We start from the raw sequence: 26784 nt of genomic DNA, 5'->3' as shown, positions 1-26784 counted from the left end.
CTCTTGGCCTGTGATATTTTGCACCATGTTTCCATCACTTCAGGAATGTAAGGGGAGAAAAAGGCTTTGACAAAAACAAAGATAAGTTGGGGTTTTTTTCTAAAGGACACATTTTAATGAGGTTACTTGAAAAGCATAATTCACAAATCAGCCTGCCAGTTTACAGAAATGTGCATCTCCACAGCTGTTACAGTTTGCTTTATTTTGGCTACTCCTTTGATATGTCCAATGTTAATAATGAGCCTGATGAAATACTAGGAAAAACAGCACACATAATCCACATAACTCTCTTTGGAGACACACAGAATTTATTATAGCCCACAGAGGGGCTTTTTGAAGAAATGTGAAAATAGCAGAAGTCAGTAGAATTTAAATGCTCCCACCTTGCAATGGAAACAAAAGGTTAAAGTTTCACCCAAACCTGAATTTCCCAAGGTGTACCAGAGTTAAGAAAACATTTCTGTAATGTTTCTCCTAGCCACTGTTTTTCCTCTAAAAAATAACCATTTGTAATAATAAATGGACCAGGAACTCATCAATGCATTCAGGGTCAAGATGAATCTGATTTCCACGGAGTTCAAACAAAGAATTTAAGCCAGCTGGAAAAGAAAGTTAAGAAAATATTTTTAATGGCAAATTGAGATGATCTAATGCTTCCATTGTTGTATCCTGGAATTATTGGACCTGCTTCCAATCTGGCCTTCTCTCTGAGAATGTCTCTAACACATCAGTTGGAGACAGAGATGTCCTACATAGTCTGTTTGCATACACTGGAAATTAACAAGAACAAGACTCCTGTACTGAAATTAGCAAGAGGCCATAATGAAGAAATGACTACACAGGATATTTAGAGTAGTGGATCTCTGCTGCAAGGTGAATGTAATTCTACTTGGCAGAGTCTGTATTTAGACAGCTTTGAAAGTAGCCATAAGATGTGTATATTTCTGCTATACCTTTAATGCGGTAGAGTTCAAACATCAACCATTTGAAAGCCAAAGACCCCAGTCTATAATGTCCCTCAGTTGATAGCACTTATCATTATTTTATATTTTTCTACTGGTTAGAGCCTTTGTCATAGTGTTAGTATAGATGTTAGCATAGATGTTAGTAATTTTCTAAATTATGTTTACACTTGTTTATGGTTCTCACACCAATGACAGATGGTGAAGCCATGTTCTCATTTTTCTCACTAAAAAATCAAAACAATCAAACCCACAACTTTCCTGGGTTGCAGGATTTTTCACTTATATGGAGCTATTGCACTGAGGTGTAACTCAAATAAGCCTTTGCTTAGAGGTTTGGGTTGGAAGGAACACTAAATACAATCTAATTCTGACCCCCCTGCCATGGGCAGGGACACATTTCACTAGACCAAGTTACTCAGGGCTCCCTGCAGCCTGGTCTTGAACAACTGGTGAACACTTACTCACTGGTAGTTTGAATGCCTCACTGAAAATAACTGGGTTTTTTTTACTCACTACAGAATGACTCTAGGTAACTGTGTTTATAACCTTGGCATGAAACATACTTGGTAGCCTGTGGGGTATGCCCAGCCTCTGTCCTGGAGGAAGGCCTGCTGAGATAAGGAGAGTGCTTAACCTCCCAGAAGAACTCCCCTGGAAAGCCAGCCACTTTCAGTTATGGTGAGAAGAAGACAGACCCAGAATCCCCTGGGAGACCCTATGCAGATCCTTTGTAACCCACTGGCCTTTACCCTCTGACACCCACCCCCTGTATCCCTATGAGATCTAGCCCTCTGCCCCTGTGAGAGCAGAGAGAGCTCGTCCCTGGCCTCCCCTTCGTGGGGTGCGGACTAATAAAGCTGCCCTATGCGGAACTGCTACATGGGTCTCTCGTCTCTCTCCTCCTGGTCTGGCCTGGAGATTGCCCTGCAGAGCAAGAGCTGAAATCACGAGCTGAGAATCACTAAAGAGCTGAGAGCTTCTCTGCAAAGGCACTCTGGCTACGGCTGAGGGAAGACACTGGGCTCTGGGAAGACGGTTCCTCATGGGACCATCTCTCCAGACTGGTCACAGCTTCCTGGGTCTGAGCTACAGACCCCACACCAGCCGCCTCAGTAGCCCAGCCATATGTGTACCTGTGCACTTCTTTTATTTTAGCCATCTCCTTCATTTTGCAATATTTGCAAGTATTTGACTCTAACAGTTTCATTTTACTGGAAGCAGTATTTTCTTTATTTTTATTTAACTTAACACCACTGAAAAGGAAAAAAAAGTCTCCAAAGAGAACCATTGTGTGACATAATGCAATTTAAAACTCCGATAGGAAATGGTAAGTTATTTCCATAGTTACACCTGACATAATGTAATTTTAAAACTCCAATAGGAAATGGTAAGTTATTTCCATAGTTACACCATCTATAACAATGAAAATTTGTACTCTCAGGATCTGTAGGTTCATGCCTTCTTCCTTCTTCCTTTTCTCATGTGAGGCCTGCTCCTTCTGATCTTCAGTCACAAGGTATGTTCACACTACTTAACAAAAAAAAGAAAAAACCTTAGCATACCTTGGCTAAAACAGCAGCAAAGTCAACATTTCAGGGCTTTTACAATTGAAGGTAGCAGACTGATTTCAGTAGTAGTAATATTACAATCACACAAATGATCTTTCATACACCTCTGATTCAGATGTACTCCCAGCCAGTCTCTTTCACTAAGACTTGTACTGAAAAAGTAATAGTAGGGTGTGCAAGACCCATATTCAGGACCCCTGTTATCAGATCCTGTCTTAAGTATTGCCGCTGCTATTGTGTCTAAGTTCAGAAGAATACCTTGCAAGCTTGTATTCAGCCACTGCTTTCTGCACAGTCAGAGAAAACACAGAAATTATAACCTTTCCTCTTTAACACTCTCAGAGGTGTAACATGTCTGTATGCACTGACAAGTTGTTGCAGTCTTTAAAAGACAGACAGGCATCCCCTTGAGGCCAATACCTTTTAATTTAAAAGCTAACTGTTCATATATAAAAGTACCAGCATACTCCAAGAACCCTGTCCTCACTGTGCTTAAATCAAAATTCTGGATGCTGACAAACAATTAAATTCCAGAATTTAATGCTATGAATAAACAAATTTCCCAAGGCAATTGAAACTACATAGATGTTCTGGAATACGGCCCCAGTCCAAGGTCCTTAGCATGTCCTGAACAATGGAAGGGAGGAAAGCCTAAATAAAGGGGTTAAGGGAATTAGGTTAGACATATAGAAGGCAATGAAAGAGCCTGTGCACAGGAATGCAGAGGATCTTTATCTTTTAGTGAAGTGTAGCAAAGAAGCTGTAAACTGGGAGCTATGAGAATAATAAGACACCAATGTAGTTCAGAAGAGTGAAAATTGCTAAAATTATTTTAAATTATTGGTTTATTACCATCACATGAGTATAAATTTTTTCCTTGTATAATCAGGATTATTTTTTTGGACTATTCTTGTCCTTGGGACAAATACTTTAATTAAAATTTCTGTTCAGGTTTGAAGGAGTGATCTTTTTCCCCTTTTTCAAAAAAGAAAGCTATTGTGCTTCTTCTTCATGATTTTCCTATTACAAACAATAACCTTCATCTATGAAGACCACTTCTTTGCAAGCTACCCTTCCAAGAAAAAAAATCACAGTTGTATAAGACAAATAATGGGAAAACTCAACTGCAGTTTGAATTATGACAGACTGTGTCATGTTTAAATAGACCATTAATGTGAAAAAGGTTTATTAAAAAAAAAAAAGAAAACAAACAACAATGCAAGTATTTGAGTGACTTGAAGCAATTTCTTTCAACATTTTTGGCAAATATATAAGGAAGGAACAGATGTGAGGAAATACTATTCCAAGGCACTGGCATGGGCTCATGGACCATAACACTGCAGAAACTGCACATCTCTCATATTTAGATTTGCAGCACAGAGTGTTGTGTGAAAGGCACCACTTTCAACCAGTTTGCTTTTCACAGTGAGTCGGGTTTTCACAGTTTTTTCTAGCAGTTATTTCACCTAGGAAGAATTTCTTTTCCCTGCTAGTGTATTTATTAATAGATATCTAAAATACATACTGGCAGTCAAGATGCTGCTCTCAGTTTACTGATGTTGATATTAAGACACACATAAAGATTATTAAATCCTTAGCAAGTTCATGAAATTTAAAAAAAAATAGCATAGCAGAATGCATGGCTAACAGACAATGCAATAGGTACAGACCAGCACTGGGGCAATAAATCACAAGTGAAAGAACAATGAAACAATATTAAACACTACAGTTTCAAAATGTGTTTTACATTTTACACACACAACAATCTTCATTTTTAGAAACTGAATATTATACTGCAGTTACTAATTTTTCAAAACAACTGTGTTATTTTTTCACGATTGTCTAAATAATATGAACATTTTGAAAAAAAACCTGGATAGTCATATAATTTCTCTGCATCTTACCATTTCTAACTGCTATAGATGAATAGCAGTTACTTGACCTATACTGCTATGCAAATGACCATGGAAGCATAAATTGATAAAAGAAACACAGAGCAAGCAATTTTTTTTTGCTAGGGCTATACTAGGCTTAGAAATTCATCAAGCAGGGAAGATCATGGAGCAGGTCATAATGAGTGCCTTCATCCAGCATGTGCAGGACAACCAGGGCATCAGGCCCAGCCAGGCTGGGTTTAGGAAAGTCAAGTCCTGCATGACCTACCTGGTCTTCTTCTATGATCCAGTGACCTGCTTAGTGGATGAGGAAAAGACTGTGGATGTAGTCTACCTGGACTTCAGTAATGCTGTTGAGAACATTTCCCATCGGATTCTCCTGTAGAAACTGACTGCTCATGGCAGTTTTACTCTCAATAACCTAGTTTTCTAGTGTTGGAAAGCCTTGAAGTTGCATATTAAGGTAAAGCACAGAAAAATAGGAATGATGGGGAAAGCTGAAGGGGTGGAGCATGGCAATACATTTTTCCTGTTGGCGTGGGATTTATCTCAGCTCTTGTAGACATCTGTAGTAGCAACAGTGATCCTAGGTTATAAAGCCTATAGTTGCAGGCCCTTTTAAGTGCAGCTCATTTCATCCTCCAGTGGACACATAAAATTGTCCTGCTTTAAGTCAGTTTATCTTGACTGATAATAAAAAAGCAAATGCAATAGGCTACTACATGTGAAATTTCATTTTAATTGTTTCTCACACTTCCTTTGAGATATCTTGTCAAATCTAAGCATTGAATTGACACTAGCAAGCACCCCTCACTTGTGCTAGCCTCTTACATACCACTAAATGTCATAAACTTACACTTGACTGTGGATTTATTATGCCTGTACAGAAATTGGAAAAAATAATGTTAACAATGGCAATAGTTCATGTCATAAAAATTTCAGAATTGTTTTTATTTCTAGATAAAAAGATTAATTTATACTGTTCCTTCCCAAGGAGCAATTTGCTTTCAATGACATGATACTTCATGACTAAAAACTTATCATTTTTAATACTTCTGGGTTGCAGTAATTGAGAAATCTCTTAGTTCAAGAAACTCAGATGCATGTAAAAGAAGAATTTATGACAGAAGAGATCTCCTGAACATAGGTTTCAGGCAAAAGTGAGTATTAAACATGGGAATGATACAATTGTTTATTTTTCTTGTAATTTAATTATCTCTTTTGGGCAGGGAAGTCTAAGACATTGTTCTGGGGATGAGTTGTTCCAGATCAAGCTTCAAAGACAGTTTTGGAAATAATAGTGAAAAATTAAACTGAGTTGCTATTTAACAGGCAAAGTACACAGACAGTCTAACTGTTTGCATGTGTGCTCTAGGTACACTTTTGTAGGAGATGTTATTTTATCGCTGTAATCTTATTTTCTTTAAAATTTATTATAACAAAATCATGACAAGAATTAGGCCTGAGTCACGAATTAAAGTAAATGTATTTACTGAAAGACATTCAGTTTGCTTTCATTTTCCACTATGTTTCTCATCTGTGTTACAGCACTCCTGTTTTCATTCTGCCTTATAAATAAATAAATAAATCCCACATTAATATAAAGCTGATGAGGTAATTTAATAGCTTAATCTGTTTGTATTTAGGAAAGTGAGCGATAGCTCAGTCACTGTCTTTTTCAAGATGTGAAAAGTAAAATCCTTGCTTTGGGGTCAATGAGAGTTGGGCCAGGTTTTTATCCCCTTGCTTAAATAACTTATTAACAAATTTCCTACCCTATAAGCAGGCTGATTAATATAGATGGTTTAAATACTAGTTAAAGGGCAAGACAAGTGGCTGTGGCATGGAAAGCCCAAGATACCTATGACAAGAAAATAAGTTAGTAACTGTTGCATAGTTCTCTTGCATCTGCTCTGCAGTTCTTAGGCCTGATGTCTGCAATCTCACTTTCCTGCTATTTTTAGTTCATAAACCAGGTCAAGAGGTATCCAAAGTAGGACAGAGGCCTATAAAGCCCATGAAATTTTTTGAAAATCCCAAGCACTGTAACAATCACTCTTTCTTTTTACTGCACTAATCCTTCTGCCAGCTCTTGTATATAAAGATAAGGGCAAGCCAGACTATGAAGGTGTTAAGGAGCCAAGCGGCTTTGCATTTGAGATTGTAGACAGACTTTAAAATGTTATGCATTTCATTAGCTAGAAAAATAGGAATGAATAATATATGGAATTACTATTGTAATAATCTAGGCTAGGTATATTTTTCTTTTGTCCCAGGATATCTTCAGGAGTCTGACCTTTTTCAGTAGTCTCATGACTTTACTGCATGGGTCTTTGGGTCATCTCCCACTACCATGGTTCACGTTGTGAGGTGACACCAAGACACAAGCTGAATTGAAAAAAAAAGGATTGAAAAGAAAGGAATGTTCCCAATGTCCAGCACACACAGGGTTCGGACTAGATGTTTTCAAATGTTCCGTCTAATCCCAGCTGTTCCATGACTGATTCTATGTTCTAACTGCTGTGATCCAAGAGCCCAAGAGTCAGCAGCAGGGCTTCAGTATTCCTGATTTCCTTCTACAAATCCATTCATATTCATTGTTCAGTTAGTGTGATTTGCTACATATGGCAGGACTAGACTCAGGTGTAGCACAGAAGCACGTTCATAAAAGTCTGTGGGACAACAGGTGAGATGAACCTTCATGCCAGGTATAGCTGTTCATTGGCAGATTACACAGGACCTTATTGCACATTGTTCAGGTTACTTTCAGTTCTCTGAGTTATTATTTTTCCATACACAAGGATCACCATGTGCCAAACACACACAATCAGGAATATTTTAGTTAGGGTTTTTATTAATGGAGGTAGACCAAACTTTTTTTTTAAATTGAATTAAATAGAACTTTCTTCTTTTGCTAACCTGAAATGTTATTTCATTATTCTTCAGAGTGTATTAATATTCTGTCATATTTTCATAATATCATCTGACTTGGTTACAGTTTCCTAGATAACTTCCTGTATGACTGAATGGGAAACAAACCCTGGAAGTTTCACACTCACAAGACTCAGTTCTGCTAAGTGAAAGCCAAGATTAGCATTTTTGAGAACTCTCCTACAGAAGCAAATGAACCTAACTCAAACTCCAAAATAGAAATGAAAGTGTACTTATGTAAATTCATAAACAAACAGGAGAAAATCAGGCAGCAGAAGTGAGTGATCCTTCTTTCCTAGGCATGCTGGTGGGTTTTTCCTACTTCTGTGTTTCATTCTGGCATAATGCTGCCTTTGCCCAAACTGCTCAAGTCACTGGGGTATGAAAGGTCAGACTGAAATGCAGATGGAGAATGAAGATCTAAACCTCGCTTAGTAGTTCAAGAGACATCTTTGTGGAAATACATACATGCTATCCTGCAACAAGTTCATATTCAGGTCCTTTATCTCCAGCTTTTGTTTCTTCTGTTGAGAAACTGAATTGTGAGAGGCAAAGCTCAAGTTTGGGACTATCAGCAAAGTACTTGAGACAGTTTTCCACTATCTTGTTTTCTGATTTGCTTTTGTAGAAGCCCTGTAATTTTTTTTTGATGGAAAGACTAAGATCATTGGTAACCAATCTGACAAATGACTAGTTCCGCAGCCTCTTCAAAAATCATGTTGTATTTATGGATGTTCCATTATTTCATCTGAAATCAGGCATTGTGTGTTCTTCTTTCCAAATATTGACCAGGCTCTGAGTGTACTCCAGCCAGCTGGCTGCATATTAAATCAGTGGTTGGACTGGCAGTTTGAAGCAATCCACAAGGAAAATGTGGGGAGCTAAGTGCTGGATAGGAAATTAAACAGCACTGCTATAATCTGGCCCATGCCCTGAAGCAATTTGGCTCACACAGAGGAGACAGTGTGTGAGAGGAACCTGATACCACCGTCAGTCACAGATATAGGACTGACTTCAACTGGTCATGCATTTTCCTAAAATCCAGATGAGCATCAGTGCACCACATGTCATCTTTCAGGTCACACTTGTCCCAGACAAGAGCTGTTTACCAAGAATGAGTAAAAAGTTGACAGCAGGGGAGCATGCGCAAGAATTCCTCAGGGCACGCAGCATTATTGGTAACCTCCTCATGGAAAATCTGGCTTAGAGATGTTATGAAAACAAAGCAAATATTAGCAGCAATTAGGGGACTTAGAGAATTATTCACACCAACAAAGCTATCTCTCAGGGCTCGTATAAGACAGTCATAAACCCTGCTCACTGCAGCCAAATCAACAGGATGACAACTGAAACTGGGAGCATAGGAGACAAGGGATCAAGCTGGAAAAACCAGGCACAGCAGGAGACAGAGTCAGAGAACACAGACCAGAAGGTTCCATGAGGCATCACAGACTGAGGCATGACATCTTTGTCATTCAGCAGGAGATCTCATGCCCTTGTAATAGTTTGTCCCGTGCAGCCACCTTTGCAAGCCCACAGTGGCTATTAGCAAGTGGTGGTGACTTCCACTGCTTCCTGGCACGGAAGGGACTAGATCTCACACCATTGCTTTGTTTACTGCAATAAATATTGGGTGACACATTGGGTAGCTTTGCTTACTAGTTATCACTGTCTGAAAGTGGCATGACTTGTCACAAGTGGGTATAATAGTAAAAAAATCAATGAGGCTTTCAGAAATTTTGAAAGGGAAGAATTAGCAGAAGAAATGAAAGCTGCAGAAAAGATTCAGAAAATTTTTATAAATTGTGAAAAAGCTTTTGTTCTATAGTATAAAGTAACTTTTACATATTAATATATTCAATTTAGGATACAACATTTTTTATGGTATTTCTATACTGATCTACCCTACATCTTCATCTTCAAGAATAGGTTAAATGTCAGAAACCAGTTCAGACCATCAAGCAACTGGGGGCTTCTCAGATCTATACAGAATTGCAGCTGAAGATTCAAAGCTGCAGCATAGTTCAGCTTTGTTGTATTATATCTTGAAACATACAGAATTTGCCTATTAGTTCTACTGAAAGCCATTTAGAAATTTTTGTTTAGTTGTGTAATGAAGAGACGGAAATATTTTCCCTTTCAGTCTGTTAACCACAGTAAGTTTGAAAATGGAGACTATTCAGTGTGTATGCTCTGCAAACACACCATTCTGGATCAAACTCAGTACTTGTTATTTTAGGATTGATGGTAGTCATTCCCAAAGGCCCCCTCCAGGGTTGCATCTTGTACTAACTTGGGAAGGAGACAATTCCTGCTGGGAAGGATTCACCAAATGAATACAAGTAAATGAGGTTAAAAGTCCAACCAGCCTTCTTAGTTACATATGTCACAAGTTTTGTTTCTTTTCTTGTTTTGTCTTGATTGTTTGGGGGACAGAAGAGGTGGATTAATCAATGAGGCTACACATGCACCAGTAAAGAAGAAAAAAAGAAGAAGGAAGAAGACAAGCCTCCTACTAGCCTAGTCACAACAGTCAAGCCTAGGCTTTGCTGATGTAATGCCAGAACTGTGCCTGAAAGATTTATCTGAGAGAAGGCAAAGATAAATCACACAGCTTTTTCCATACTCCCAAGACATTCAGAGCATCTCATGTCAAACTGTGGATTTCAAAACCCTGACGTATGTCAGCTGTGCAATATGAAAGACAACAAATTTGGAATTTCAAATTAAGAATGTTTTTCATTGATGAGACATTAAAAAATACTCCTGACCTGGTGCTTGAGATGCCATAAATACTCTACGAACTCAGAAGTGATGTAACATTTTTTATAGCAATAGATCTACATTTTAAGGTTTATTAATTGCCTGGCCACTTATATAATGCTGCCATTTCAGGGCTTTTATCTGTCTCTCTAGACCATTATCTTGGGAAATCAACTATAAAACTAATTAAGTATGCTTAATTGCTTCTGCTGTTCAGTCTCTTTAATATTACTCTTGTTTCGTGAATTTCCAAAATGCCTTACGCTAAGATTGTTACAAAGTTTTTAAAATTAAAAGTAGCCAGCTAGACAGACTTCTAAGGAAGCAGATTCACCATATCTAACCTTAATTTTCTCTTCTTGGACGTATTTTTCTAAACAAAAGTATTTGATATGATTATTGTTACTCTCCTTGCTATCAGCTTGCCAATAACATTTTGTACCAGTGGAACCTCTGACATGGAAAGTAGGTGTTTACCCTACCTTTAATGTATCCTATTTTTTGCTTTCAGAACATGGAGTAAAAGCTGGTATCCTATTTTAATGCAAACTGTCAGGCTAATGAGACAAAGATCTAAAGGAACAAGAATTTTGGAAAAGGCTCATCAATACAGGTTAAGGAGTAGTATTTGAAGTGCCAGTACAATATATGCCCATTTTTTCTAGTGATGGGTTCCTCTGTCTAAATGGCAAATCATCATCTGTCAATCATGATGATATTTACTGGTGAATATATTCTGTTTCCACTAGATTTTAACTGAATACAGACATACTGCAACTTGTATTGCAAGCAGTGCTACTGATTCCCCCACCCACTGCTACGGAATGTGGTGTTTAATATCTATACTGATAGAAAAAAACATTGAATAAACACATATCTAATAAGCAAGCAAATAACAGACTTACCTGAGCTATGGTCTGAGAACATAGATCAACATTTGGGTTAAGGGTTATGGAAAAAAACTGAAGTACAGTTTTCTCTTGTAGACTTGAGACACCACTGAAGGATCTCAGATTTCTTAATGTGTAGCCCTACTGTTATCAGTCAGCATAAAAGTGATAAAACCTTTCAGTCTTGTATCATTATTACAGAAAGATCAAGGAAAGACCTTGGTCAACTCCTTTTTCTGCCTTACCATAGAAAAACATAGAGTAGAACATAGCTACCATTGGTAAAAATGCTTCATGTTCCCAAAGCTATCGAGAATAAAAAATCAAAATAGCAATGTGCAGGTAATACTTGAATCTGCTCTGTGGGTCTTTTCTATGAACAGAGCAAGACAAAGACCAAAAAAAACCCCAGACAGGCATGTTGAACTCATTTGTGTTTATGGTTTCACACATCACACTTCCATCACCCAGGAAGCTGTAGGTATTTTACAGTAACTGCGCAGTGCTGGTGGTTCTGTTGGCATTAAGTATGACCAGCAATCCCATTTGGGAAAGCCCCCTTAAACATAAACAGAATCCAGAATAGTAATGAACTTTCATGTGAATAACTCTCAAGAAATGTCATACAAAACAGATGTGCCATCTGTGTGATGAAACATACTCTTCATTAGAAAATAGACATAACTAAATATATCATCTTTAATGACATCAGTAATAGCCCTGTTCATCATGCCGAATGAGACATGCCTAGTCACTTCTTTTACAGCATCAAGGCATAGTTCTCTGTCTCTAAAGAAGCCCACACTAGTGAAGTCAGTCTATTCATTTATCCCTGCTTCTTTTTAGAGAACATTGGAAAAAGAAGGCTAAAAGAAGTACCAAGCAGTAAAAAAAAATGAAGATCTATTTGTTGTCATGGAGTAAACTAGGTTAGAATGTGTCTGAAAGCATTATTTAGTTATTTTAACTTCAAAAGTGTTTTGATTGATTTAATAAAGCCTTTCATGTCCCTCAACTATTATGTAAACAGTAAGTGCATTACTGGACTGGAATCCCATTTGGATTCAACTGTTCAGTGTGCAGATATTGGAGAAAATCCAGTGTTTCAAGAACGTTTAGCACCAAAAGTGTTTGGATTTTCTTGTATCATCCCTGTAAACTTTAAATATCACCTCATTGACTTTAAGGGACCGTGTGATTAAGAAATTATGTTTTAAGTGTGCTGGCAGCAGTTTCCAGCTAAGGAGAGGGATTATCAAAATGAATAAAGAGCAAAATATGCAGCTTGATGACACTTCTATTGATTCTTTTCGGTCACTAGGAAAAATCAAAGCACATGAACATCCTTCTCCAATTAAAGCCAGTGGCAGAGCATAGCATGGCCTCAAATCATACTCTATTTAGTCTGTGACTATAGCTTTTGGGGTTTTTAAGTTTAGAGGCATGGGTTAGCTGGGGTTTTGTTTTTTCCAGCTCTCATGATGGGACTTCCAACGTAGCCCGAGGCAGTTAGTCATTCAAGTGACAATGAATGTCCATGAGATTGAAAACTCCTTTCAAAATCCTACCACAACTTTCTTTTCCATCTTCCCATTTGTTTTTAATACTCTGTAATTTTCTTTGCAATTAGCCAGGTCACAGACGCATCCAATCCCTCTCAAATATTACTAAACAATAGAAAAAGCAATACAAATCTAATGGATTTGATGCTTGTTAGAAACCTTCCCAACTGTGTATCATTTTAAAGCACAGTATCTGTGGATTTATCATGCCAAGAAGGGTGGCTCAGGAAGTTTTTGCAATATAGCACCTAAATAACTGGAAAGTCACAGCAGGATTTGAAATATTACCAAAAAGAAAACAAAAACAACCTTTGAAGGCTTGATCTGGTTCTAGCTTTATGTCTATAACACTTTTCACACATGTTCTCACAGAAGAGAAGATACTGTCAAAGCAGCACATGAGGCAGCTTTACTGGTTTTGTAATATTTTCACCTGCAAACCAGCCACCCACAATAAAACAATTCTGGGCTACAAGGAATAATGCTGCAATCCAAAAAGCTGATAATGCCAGTGTCTATAAAGGTCTGCTCCACAGCTGACATTTCCGTAAAGGCATTACAACACAAAGTATTCGGGCTTCTTCAGTTCCTGCAACACACACAGCCTTTTTCCAAACAATTACTGCATAAAATTATTTTTGTGTGTTTATACCCATAAACTAAAATAAATTTTAAAATAAAATACAACAATACTTTTTGAATCTCCTCTTATAAGGCAAGACATGCCAATACAGCTATAGGAGCCATGCAAGCATTAGATTGCCACTCTTCTTATAGATCCTCTTTGCCAGATTGCTTAGAGGTACTCTTGTATAGCTGGATTTTGTACCACAATCTTAAATCCTGCATCTAAAACTTAAGCGTAGAACGAGTATGAGAATACTCCTGTGATCGCTTGCACGTCTTTTATTAGGATCATGTTTTTCACTACCACCAGAAGAATAAGACACACAGCCAAGTTCTATTCTCAGTTGCTGGTGTAAATCCAAAGTATCCTCATCAAAACCAGTGAACTTATTCCAGATTTACACTCCTGGGCCTAGAGCAGAGTTCAAGCTGTCTTGTTTTAATATTCTTCAGTTCAGAAGAATGTCTGGCTTTCCAGAACTCAGAAACTGTGAGTCTCTGTACTGCCAGCTTAACAATAAAAAATCAGATTCTTTTGTGTTCTTTTCCTGAACGCAGATAGAGTGAAATTACATTGACTTCAGCTCCCACACTCCTGTTGCCAGAAAACAGGAACATGTTAACAACTGTCTTTCTGTCCAAATGCATCCATTACTATAATTTTATCAACTCCCCAAGCAATTCAAGAAGTTCTTTTTGTACTCCAAGGTTGACTCTCATGGAGAAGTTTCAAACTGGTTCCTCAAACTCTATCTCCTGTATTCTACCAAAATACTGAGTTTTCTGTGTCTTAAATCCTATAGCATAATGACAGTGCTTCCTGGTTTCATGCGTGCATTCATAGGTAGCCCTGAAAGTCTGTGGCTTTTGCCAGGAGGCTTTTTTTTTCCTTCTATGGTCAGAATATCCAGGGAAATTTCTTGACTTAGGAAGAGACCTTAGAAATAATCCTTGGAAAGAAACCTTAGAAAGAATGATCATTAAGTACTTCCTACTAGACAAGAGAATCAGGGAATGGAGAGAAGGTAGAATTTCCCTCTGCCCTATTCTCTTGTACAAAAATATATGTATAGAAATGAGAACTAGGAAAAGCTTGCAGAGATTTAGAAAATCATCTCAGGCATTCAGCCACAAAAAAAATCTCTGTGTGGGACGTGACAGTACAGGCTAGCCTAGAACAAAACTACCTCATTGCTAATGCAGGTCAAAAAGTTACTGGAATACAATAATGAATCACAAATCTGTAATATTCAGCAAAACTATCAGACCGGACAGCAAAGATGCCCTGGTCTGCTGGCATGTGGGATCAGCACAGGAGCTGGATCAATCACAGAGAGGATTGCTTATGATCTTTAGGGAAATAGCAAGACAAAGTACTAATCTGTGCAAACCAATGAAAATGCAGGGCAGAGAATCAGAGTTTGCTTTTACCTAGGAGAGAGGATTTTATTTCGTATGAAAAGAAGAAGCCTTGGGCATTTTTAAATGGGATTGTCTACTACTGTGGGAAAGACCAGTGGAGTAATAACACCACAAACCACTTACCAGCAAATTTTAAGTCACCAAAGTCCTTGAATGCTCTTCCTCTCTCAATAGTACCTATCTGTGAGTTAAGACTGAGGGCTGTAGCCAGAGGTTTGCATTGGTTTATAAAAACAGATTTTTATATTACCTGAACAACTGGAAAAAATTCTCCGTCCTAGAGGGGGCTGTTTAATAAGGTGCCCAGTCAAGGTCACTGAAGAATATTAATGGCACATGGATACTGTGCCACTGACAATGCTAAATCAGCAAAGGGGTTAGGGGTAGTGGCATAGGAGTGCTATTTGGAACCCATCTCCCGAGGAAGTATAAAAGCATTCTTCATAGAGGAAGAAACCATAGGTGTTTTAGCTGGAAAACACTACCATTTTCTAGAAGGCAGCCCCAAGTTTAAGCAAGATCTTTGTGGTAGAAAAAGAAGTCAGTAGGGCAGAGGCCATTATTTCAGTCCAGGTAGCAGGAACAGCAAACCACACATGTCAAGAAGTGCTGTGAAAGTGAATGAGGCGAGGAGAAGGGGGAAAGCAGAACTGCATGCCTTTCTGATGGCATGCACATCATTCTCTGGAAAATTCAAATAATGGAGCAACACCAATCCAAGTAACTAGCAATCGCATCTCATATCCCAAAATAGCTCTGTAAATTAAGGGAAATTTTTTTTGTTATTCTAGAAGGAAAATTATATTATCCAGCTTAGGTTTAAGGCAAGATTGCACTGCAGCCAGCTTGCAGGCTGCGTCTGACCCATAAGGCAGTCTCTGCTGCCCACCAGGGATGAAGCAGTGTACACCTTTTGACTATGAACTTCCCAGCTGGTGCCAGTCAGACTATTTACATCTCCTGACTGCTGGCTGGCCTAGAAGAAACTTCTGCCACATACTGGCCCTGCCAGAGTTCTCCTATCTCCTGGTTGGCTGCTTTCCTCTGCTTCTTCTCCCATCTTATCCCTCCTGGGCAGCACATCACACACTGTCTCACAGCCTGAGCTAACCTGAGAAAGGGGAGAGAGAAGGCACTGGAGTGAATGAAGCTGGAAGGGCAGCAGGAGATGTTTGGATGTGTGTTAGGAAGTAGAAGTCATTAGCAGTCTCTGAGCTCATTTAAACTGTAGCTTTCTGCAATAAAAATTCATTTAAGAGGAGAAGGCACAAAACACATGCTGTGTCATAAGTATTGTTTCACCTCTGAACCACGGCCAGGTTGGTGTGAGGGAGAGACAGGTGTTGCGGGGTAGTCAGACAACACCACCAGTACAGGAGCTCTTCAGAGCTGCACGCAGGCTGTTGGGTCACAGAGTGCTACTGAAAAAGGGTGAGCAAAAGAAAATGTTTTAACCACTTCTTTTTCAGACTTATGAAAGACTTGAATAATTTCAAATGAGGGAAGTCAAATATCTAAAAGTATCAATGCTGCTTGGTTCCAGGCTAGACAAGGTAAACAGGATGATGCAAAAACCTGAAACGTGGATCAATATTTGCTTTTCCTTTTTGGAAGAGGAAATTGAGATTTACATTTCCACTTCAGCAGCAGGGGAAGCTGAGCCAGTTCTTGCAGGAACAGTAAGTGTGTTCAGTGAGGAGTTCAGACTATATCTGAAGTGACTTACAAACTATTCAGAGGACAGATCCAGCTGCCTGGTTGGCAAAGCACTCTTGGGCTTGTCTGTTGGTTGGCAGATGGGTTTTTGCTTCATTTTATTTTTTGCATATGTACAGAGATGCATGTTTTAACAAATAAGGGAGGGACAGCATGACAGTGCCAGCTGAGGGTAAAAGGCAGGTCCCCTCTAGTGCAGAGATTCCCAAAAGGAAGATGCAATCTTCAAGCCAGAACTTAAGTGAGTGGTCAGAAACTGGCACTAACTCACCTGATGGATCCTGGAGGCTTCAGAAGTTTCAGCTCATTTTATGCTTTTACATTAAGCCCAAGAAACTTCAGCAAGGTCTCCTCCATGGGCACTGCCAGGACTGGGCAATAGTCCGGCACAGTTTTCCCAGCACCTGGGAAAACAGAAGGACCGGGCATCTGGCTTCATATAGAGCCTCTTGGGGTCTGGAACAGGGCAGAAGGGGAATATGGAAGGCTTTAGGTATTGGAGAGTGGTAGGCTTCGAATATGGTCTTCCCAGTTATCACATAGCCCTCCAGAAAGAAAACTTTGGGAACCCTTAATTTAATACATTTTCTTCTTTCCAGAGGGAAGTGTTCACCAACTCAGGAAGCTTCAGGGGGGTTCCTGCCAGAGGAGATCGACGAGGAGCCAGCAGTGGGTGGGGAGCTGCCTCTGCACCTCTGCCTGAAATAAGGACACATTTCCAAGCTTGTGCTCACACCCCTGTGCCAGGGACTCTGCTGGCTGGCGCTAAAGCACCTAGAAGGAGAGGTCACACAGTACAGCCTGCCACCAGCTAGCCAAATGCATTTCACATGTTTAAGGCCAGCCATTATTTAATATCTGCTGCCAGGAGCCACCTTGTCTGTGCTGACATCATCTGGTCAGGTTTTTTGCACTTTCTAGCAGAAACTATGACACACTCCAGCAAGAATAGACACCTAAAGCCAAGAAGCAGACAGTATAACTCAGGTCCCCAGATGGGTTTGAATAATTTATTACTTATTCAGCTTTATTTTTACAACTTTTGGAATGTTTTTTGACCAAAACTTCCACACACAGATTTCCTTTTCACAGAGCACTGAAAATTTTGAAAACATATTCAATAATTGTAAGCTGAAAAATCAAATATTTCAGAATATGCTTCCCTGATAATATAACCTATGCATTCACTTGATCATGATAGACTTTCCTGTGGTAAGTATGCTATCTAAACATAACCCTCCATCATATTTTTATGACAATTCCTTTGATATACAGTGAGAACTGTATCAAAAGGGTTCTTAATAGCTGAAATCAATACCACTCATATGCTGGTTAAGAAGTAAAAAGAAATTAACTTTGTTTCAGTTGTTTACTATGATAATGTTGAGTATTAAATCAAGACAAACAGTTCCAAAACAGAAGTCAGTTGGGAATATAACTTATTTTGCCTAAATCTATCTATAATCTTACCAATAACTCAGAGCCATCTGAAACCTGACAAAATAAGGGTAACAAAGTTGTGGCTGAGCTGATGACTTTCATTTTCTGAAGAGGACAGAAAAGGTTCATTGCTGCTTAGTACCACTCCACCTACTTCCTCAGAATAAATGAAGAGATGTATGTCAATTTGACACTGCAAAACACCAGTTACGTGCTAGATCTGAATTTTATGGAATTCTTCTGTTGAAGGATTCATCATCAGAGGCAATAGACATGGGAGCTCAAGAAAAAGAAAAAGGCATATTTTCATGGTACAGTAGAAAGGCCAAAGGTTAGAAGGCTAGTTCTTCTTGTTGTGTCAAAACTTCTTCCAAAGCCAGAGATTTCCATGGAAAGATTTGTGTGGAACATGCTGGATTCTGGATCTACATCTCAATAAGTTTACCGGGATGGCAATTTTTTCTGTCCTCATTAAAAGACAGATGGGTATTAAGAGCAAAAGACAAAAAAACAGGAATAACTTGGGAAATAGTCGAGAAAAAAGGCTATGGACAAACTTCCAGACATCAATGGAAAGAGAAGAGCTAGCAGTATCTTCAGGGAAATTACAGACTACTCTGGCCTGCCACAGCAATGTCTGTGGTGTCTTCCCCCATCATTTTTCATGTCCCTTGTATCAGGAATGGATTTCCACTTCATTTTCTGAGTCAGCAGCAGAACCCTTCTCCTGAATATTACCAAACAAGAATGTAAAGGAGTGAAGGTGCCAGCAGCAGAACTGGTCTCCAGTGGGAGAGTAAAGGTCCTTTGAAAATGTGAATTTGTTTACAGCACAAGAAGTAATTGTTGCCAAAAGACCATATTGACTTCAGTGTAGCTGAACACATCACTTGGTACAGTAAGAGTATTTTTCATAAAAGCTTAAATTGTATTAATTTCCTGTGCTAACTCCACAGATCTTTATTTCAAAATAATGGCAGAAATCATTAAAAGTGCAAATGAATCAAATAAAAATAATCACAATACATGTTCTTTCTCTAAACAAGAAAACATTAGTTAGAGATAGTAAAAATAAAAACATGAGGAGAGAACAGACTGTTCTTACCTTCTTAAAAATCACTAACCTCAACAAAGTTGAATTTTTTTCATGATGTTTAAAATTGGCCCTAGATCTCTAATAACTCAAAACCACATTGCCTTTTAAAACCCAGGTCTCTTTTTTTTCCTCCTTAAATCATTTATTATAATAATTTTATACATATGGGTTCTCCTCTAATGCTGGACAAAGACTAGAAGAATTGCCAAGGATTTTCAGTTAACTATTTATTTTATAAGGAAACCATAATTTTTATGACTTTATAAACTGGGTAATAGATGTACAATTTCATTCTTCCTATGTGATTGGCTGTGTGAAAAAAACATTTTTTCCTTTGTTATGATGTTTCACAATATTAATAAAAATTTTCAAAATGGTCATAGGATCACTTTTATTATAAATACAAAGAATTACTTTGCTAATAGCCAAGATGGTTTGATTAGAAATGTTATTGTAAATAACTCTCACCAGATTAGAAAAAAAGAGAAATAAGGCTCCAAATATAGCAGAAGTAGATTTCTGAGTTTTAATGGCAAAAGAGCTCACATGTTTATCAGGGCTGCGTGCTCAAAGATGCAAAACCATGGATTTTTATTCATGACGTCATTGTCTATATCCGTGTCTTAATTTATGCTATAGTTCCACAAGCAGCCTGTTCTAGCAGAAGGTAACAGCACTTCTGCTAAAATGAGTAGTTCTGCCTGTCCTCCGATGCACATCCACAGTGGTCACTCAATTTTGTGGGTGCTAATGCATACAGCTGTGCAGCAATTCAATCAAACATCTCACAAACACAAACATTCCTTTGAAACATGACACTGTGGGCCTCCCCATGTCAGCTAAAAAAAAACTGGGAAAAAAATGGAAATGGGGCAGAGCGCAATAGATTTAGCTGGACACACCAGTCAAAATTCATTTAATTAATTGTCCAGCTCCAAGCCTTTGCTATAAGCCCTTCTCTCTGCATTGAAATCATACTATGCTTATACTGGTGTGTGCTTTCACATTCACTTCACAGTGGAGATGAAAACTAAAGAAAGGTATAGTGGGATTGCAAAGCACAGGCTGTAAGAGCAGTGATAATCTGTGGAATTCATTGCCTACACTTCTTAAAGATTCTAAATCTGTTTCCCATTTCAAGTTTTATTTGAAGTTTAATGTTTTGGATATGTTTTTTAAAAAAATATGTGTGTTTGCACTAGCTTCCAGGGTTACCTGTATTTTACTTTTTAAATTAACACTAAATGCTTACAGACTGATCTAAAAGTCACTGAAATTAATGGAAAACCTCCCAATGACTTCATTGGTCTTCAGATCACATCTTTAAGGAACTCTTTTCCTACAAGCCGAGATTATCAAACCCTTGTAGAGTATAAATCAGTATTGACATCTGTGCAGTCAGATGGATTTATAATACCTGAGTAGCCAATTTTACCTCCCATGAGCCCAGTTTTCCAAAACGTGGATCACTGTAATTGCGCTGTATTTTAGCCATACGTTATTTTGCAATGGACCACAAGAGGGCTTTGAGAAACAACTATAAAAGACCTGCCAAAATCTATTTGAAGTAGCTTTGTGAGCTGCCCTGTCTGATCACTGCAGCTAAACAGGGCTATATTTTTTCACTTCTGGAGTTGCATAGAGAATAAACTAAGCACTTTGTCCAGTATAGATACAATTTCTTGTTGCTGTGTAGCTTTCATTTATCCAGAAACAGTTCTTTAGAAAGACTCTCACTGTTCATGTATAAGTGCAATAGAAAGAAAAAAGCAAAAGCAGAGAAAAAACGAAGGATTTTCATCTTCTATCTTAGCATTTTTTAAATCTACATCAAAATTTCATCTCTTTTGAAATAAGATGTTATTACTGGGACTGTTTGAAGACAGAAACTTCACAGTGAAGCTTAGTTACTTATACAACTGAAAAAACATGACAGAAAGAGAGAAGACATGCACTACTTAATTTCAGAAATAAAGGCATTTCACATGAACTTACATTAATTTAGCCCTTTCTGCTGTTTATGTATGGCAACCCCTAGAAGAACCACTTAAGAATAAATAAGCTGATTTTGTGTATTAATAATGCTTTCCATTTCTGTGTTTATAATTTCTGTGTTTATAAAATACAGCAATAATTTTGAATAATAATTTTACAGTGTACCACAAACTCTTTTCTTGCCAAAAGTTTTGAGTGTATGTTTTGTTTACCTAAATTTAAAACAGTAAAAATTAGATCACTGAGACAGAGAAATAATTCTATGTGTTTTACGTGATGTTCTTTAAAAGAGTTGTACTTTTGCTTAGCATCCAAAAAAAAAATTGAAACTCCTTTGAACACTGTTCGAGCTTTGAGATATGTTGAAATACGGTTACAATGGGGAGCTGCTATAATGGCAAAGACATTTTATTTCTGCTTTAGGCCAATTAATTTTGAAAATGTCTCAATTTTATAGTCCATATATTAAACCTCTGACAGTTAGCAAAGTAATTTTCCTGAAAAAAATAGAAAGAAAAACTGTGGACCATGCAAGATGATAACCTTTTGAAAGGGCAAACCTTCATTTCTTCAGCAGATTTGATTCACAGCACCATAGCGGTTGACAGTTTATCATTACAGCGGTTACTTTACATGAGAACTGTCAAAATCAATCACGCTTAGAAATTGGAACATTCTTCAAGTTAACAAACCAGTTTTTTTGTTTAAAGGCCTGGTCTAAAATCAATTATGGCCAAAAGAAGGACTTCCACTCGATCGGTATCAGAAGCAATTGTAGTTCTGGTGATATATTTTGTAGACTTCACCTACGTATGTCTGGACAAAAGTAGTCTGAGGGAAAGAGAAAGATTATGGTCTTGATTGCAAGAAGCTCTTTGGGTTTTACATTTAAAATGTTATTTCCATGGTCAGCAGCTCAGCAGTAAAAGCGGAGTGACTTGCCCCAGATGTTCCCATTGTTTTTTATCCCTTAAGTCTATGGCAGGGAACGCAACCATCATGAGGATGAACTTGACAGGACAGATGTACTGTTTTGGGGGTGACAACACTCTTAGCTTTTAGCTTGCCACAACCACCTGCAGCACTACAGGCTGGGGCAGAGTGCCTAGAAAGCGGGACAGTGGAAAAGGACCTGGGGGTGCTGGTCGACAGCAGCTGAACGTGGGCCAGTGTGTGCCCAGGTGGCTGAGAAGGCCAATGGCATGCTGGCCTGGACCAGAAATAGTGTGGCCAGCAGGACCAGGTTAATGATTGTCTCCCTGTACTTGCCAGTGGTGAGGCTGCACCTCAAGTCCTGTGTCCAGTTCTGGGCCCCTCACTGCAGGAAGGACATTGAGGTGCTGGAGTGAGTCCAAAGAAAGGCAATGGAGCTGGTGAAGGGTCTGGAGCGCAAGTCTTTTGAGGCGCAGCTGAAGGAGCTGGGGTTGTTTATCCCGAAGAAAAGGAGATTCAAGGGGGACCTTATCCTTCTCTACAATCATCTGAAAGGACACTGTAGCCAGGTAGGGGTTGGTCGGCCTCTTCTCCCAGGCAACCTGTGACAGGACAAGAGGCCACAGTCTTAAGCTGTGTCAGGGGAGGTTTAGGTTGAACATTAGGAGGAAGTTCTACACAGAAAGGTTGATTGGGCATTGGAATGGGCTGCCCAGGGAGGTGGTAGAGTCATCGTCCTGGAGATGTTTAAGGAAAGACTGGACATGGAACTCAGTGCCATGGTCTATTTGACAAGGCAGTGTTTGGACTCATTGATCCCAGAGGTCTTTTCCAACCTAATGGATTCTGTGATTCTGTAATGCTTGATGGTCCAAGCAAGTTACCATGTTTGAACACCATGAATGGCTCACAGAAGATGGCACATCAAGCATTCACTTTGACAGCATGGAATTCTACCAACACTGGTAAGCAACCTTGAGCTAGCGATTATAAAAAGGTGAACTATGGAAAAACGAAGGTCTTTTCAATAGGTGAGGTCCAAAGCCCTCACCTGAATGAATACTAAAGGAGCAATGAAGGTAGATGGGAGTCTCTGGGATATTCATGCTGAGTCCAGGAAGCAACAGGCATTGGTGTACAAGGCATTTGGGACCAGGTCAGGAGAATTAGTCAGAATGCTGCACAAGGACCCACCCTGCTGACATCATGCAGAGGGGAACTGCCTGCCGGGTATCTGTCAGAATAACCAAGAAAAATGCATTTAGTCCATACAGTGAAAAGTTTTGCTATCACTGTGCTGTGCTGTAGATTACAGTATTTCAAGACAAACTGCTGAGAATGGCCCTTTTCCCTGCAGCTTCCTTTCTTACAACTGACTGTAGGTAAAAAGCTCAAACAAAGCATAAAATTAAATTTAAGGTATCAGCCCAAATGTTAATAGACCCCCAAAACATATCTTTTTTTATAAGGTAAAATGAAACAAGAATAATTCCCTTTTTGTGTTATGCTGACTGCTAGGTTTATTAGGCAGATACTTCAGGGTGCTGACTGTTAAGCTGTGCAGCCCAGTTCAGCAAAATGCCATAGCACATGCTATAAATTATCCTATTGTCTTAAAGGGTCGAGCTTTTAATTTCTTTCTAGTGTCTCAAATATTAATTTAATAGGACACCTTTTTATTTAGTATTTTATTCACCTTCACCTTGTGGGATTTTTTTAAAAGTGAGCAGTTTCCATTTTCCTAGACTATCAACTCATGAATGTAAAAAATAATTATTTTTTTAAGAAAATGCATTATCCATACCTGTACTTTCTTTGAAAGAAAGATTCGTATTTCATTTAAAACTTAATTTTTATATGTTACCACATGTTTTTAAACTGGGAGAGAACTTGGAATTGCTGGACACACGTAAAAAATTGAGCTTAACAGAAAAAAGAGAAGAGAGGGTCTATCAAGACAAAGCCCTTAGTAGAACAGAAAATTTTAATTAAATTGCCTAAAGACCATTCTGATCCATTTTTGAAACACATATTTAACAATAAGAAACTTGACAACTGGAAGGTAAAAGAGTAAAAATGAGGACTTCTCAGGAAGTCAGAGATCCCTGAGGGGCAGACTTTGACTGTGTATTTAAACAAGCAACCCTGTATTGTTCAAAAAGCAGGAGTACATACAGCCCTTATGTGAGGCAGGAGAGGGACTGGGGAGGCATCACAATCTTCTGCTTGCTCCTCTTTCACATGGGTTGGGATCATGGGCTAGATTGTCAGTGCTTCCAGACTCCAGTGCAGCTCAGAAGTGAAATTTCGCCATTATTATGCCTAGATCTGACCCTGGTTCTTCTCAGAGTGTTTTCAGTTCAGTACCACTTGCAAGGTGCCTGCTATCTCAGTCCACTCTTGTCAGAACTGGTCATCATGATGGAAGAACAGTAAGCCGTTAGGGGAGCAAAATAGGGCATTGTGCATGTCAGTGCAGATAAATGCTTCTAACTTGTGGTCGGGAATTAACAGGCATCCACCACAAGTGTGATTGTGTTGGCCTTACCTTTCCCAGAAGCTGTTGCCCAGAGCTAGAGATGTCCCAATATCCTTAGAAAAGGGAGGTGCAAATGGTATAGTCATTAGACTGAAGATATTTTGAGCCAGGTTTCTCAAATGTGAACAATTTCTCAAATTTCTCCAGAGTCTATATCCTCGATTTTGGTTTTTTAATACTTTTCCCAATGGTTAGATTATTCTAGTCCTTGTTTCAACAACTCAATGTGATAAAGGAAGCAATTCGAGGATCGTGACTAATTGCTGTAGTATTTCTTATGTCAGATATTAAAGCAGTATAAAAATCACACAAAAGAAAAAGCATGATTTCATGTTATAACACTATGCAGAATGAACATCACTTAATGACTGAAAAAGCAAAGGTTAAACTACCCACCTTTCATTTCTCTTTGTGCAGAAAATATTTAGCAGATATTTTCAGTTCCTGTAGGAAGATCAGCAAATTTAGTCTTCAGGGAAAGGTGTGGATGCACATGTATACATGTATGTGCATGTGCTCTGGTCTCACCTGAGTGATTATTTATATGGGAGAGAAATGCACAAACTGAAAAAAGTAAAGTTTTAAATAGCTGTATTTCTTTAAATTGCGGACAGTTATATATGTCATCTTAAAATTAGTGCGTACTGGGAGATGTGTGTAAATTAAAAGCAAGGCCACTGTTGTTTTCCATAAGACTGTAAGGGAGTCAAAGTCATCCATTCAGCTTCAGGATTCCCTCATTAATATTTCACATTTCTGTTCTCAGACACAAAAGTGTGAGAAGTTACTCATATAAATTAAAAGTTACCACGGTTATCAATGTCCAAGAAATACTTTAGAAAGCTAAACAAACCTGTAACTACTAGAACTTAGGGTGAAACTTTTCTGGTATAATCTTCCACACCTATAAGTCTATTTTCAGTTTTTCATATATTCTTTTGAAAAAGCTGACGTGACTCATCATCAGAAACAGGATATTAGTTAGACAGACTATGAGCTGTTTCTCACTCATGCCATGTCAGCTCCTTTATTTGATTGGATTTGCAGAGATTAAGGTAACATTTTCTATTTGGTCATCATATGAGACTACGGCAACGTGATCTACCCATGTTCTTCTGTTTGTCCTCTTTAGTATGATGGCTGTTCCCACCTCTCTTGCTGGAAAATTAAAATCTGTAAGTTATGGTGAGATATCAAGACAATCATGTTCATACATATTTTGATGTAAATAAGATATATAAAATACTCATTAAGTAAAATGTATGAGCAAAAAAAAAAGGTAAATGTTGGCCCACCTCATCTGAATGATTCACCCTAAGTGATTTTCAGTGATATCATCCTTGCCACGAAGCAGCCATAAAAATGCTAGCAATAATTAGCCATGAAGTTTATGAATACTGAATTAATGAGCCCTCCATTCTGGGATTCTTCTACTCAAGGAAAAAGTTTTATGTTGCCTGTTTTAGCTAGTTTTTTGTCATAAATAACATCATTATATGAAAAGGAAGGCTCTTAGACAGCAATGAGGCCCATAAAAGCCACCATGCTAAGCCTGTTCTAGCCAGACTGCTTAAACAGGGGTGTATCTTGCACTCTGTGTCTCCCCAGAACAAGGCTATCAAAACCTTTCAGGACCTACAGTAAAATGTCCTCTCCCACATAACTCAGAAAGGTGTCATAAGATAATCAAGTCCAAGTTGCTCCTCAAAGCAGAACTGACACTAAATTAAAGCAAGGTTATTTAGAGTTTGGATCCTTAGGGTCTTGAAAAACTCCAAAGGAGACTCCAAGGAGCAACCTGAAAAGAACAGACCTCTAATCATGGTCGTCTAAACCCTCTCTTCTAAAACCAGGGATAGATCCACACTGTTTTTCAAAAGGTGACAGCATCTGTAGCTGTCAACTGTCATATTCATGCCCACTCAGATAAGGCACAGATAACTCATTAGCCCCTTGAATAATTTTCTACTCACAGTTTAGAGAACTTAATGGAACGGTTCATAAAACAATAGAATATGCTGAGTTGGAAGGGACCCACAAGGATCAACAAAGACCAACTCCTGACCCTGCACAAAACAACCCCAAGAGTCACACCATGTGCCTGAAAGCGTTGTCCAAACATTTCTTGAACTCTGTCAGTCTTGGTGCTGTGACCACTTCCATGGGGAGCCTGTTCCAGTGCCCAAACACCCTCTGGGTGAAGAAACTTCTAATATCCAACCTAAACCTCCCCTGACACAACTTCAGGCCATTCCCTTGGGTCCTGTCACTTGTCACCACAGAGAGGAGATCAGTGCCTGTCCCTCCTCTTCCCCTCATGAGGAAGTTGTAACTGCAGTGAGGTCTCCCCTCAGTCTCCTCTTCTCCAGGCTGAACAGACCAAGTGCCCTCAGCTGCTCCTAATACAGCTTCTCCTTGAAGCCTTTCACCATCTTGTCTTGC

The 26784-nt window shown here is 38.7% G+C and overlaps 1 long non-coding RNA gene across 1 annotated transcript; it reads left to right on the top strand.

Annotated features, from left to right (window-relative positions):
• On the top strand, window positions 1-22205 carry LOC125324114. Its single transcript, XR_007202817.1, has 4 exons — window positions 1-10; window positions 2906-2907; window positions 4589-4600; window positions 22096-22205. It is a non-coding gene; the product is annotated as an uncharacterized LOC125324114 (long non-coding RNA).
• The last annotated feature ends 4579 nt before the right edge of the window (window positions 22206-26784 follow it).

The sequence above is a fragment of the Corvus hawaiiensis genome, chromosome 3 (genome assembly GCF_020740725.1).
Source record: "Corvus hawaiiensis isolate bCorHaw1 chromosome 3, bCorHaw1.pri.cur, whole genome shotgun sequence".
NCBI classification, from domain to species: Eukaryota; Metazoa; Chordata; class Aves; order Passeriformes; family Corvidae; genus Corvus; species Corvus hawaiiensis.
This window is presented reverse-complemented; position numbering and strand designations above follow the sequence as displayed.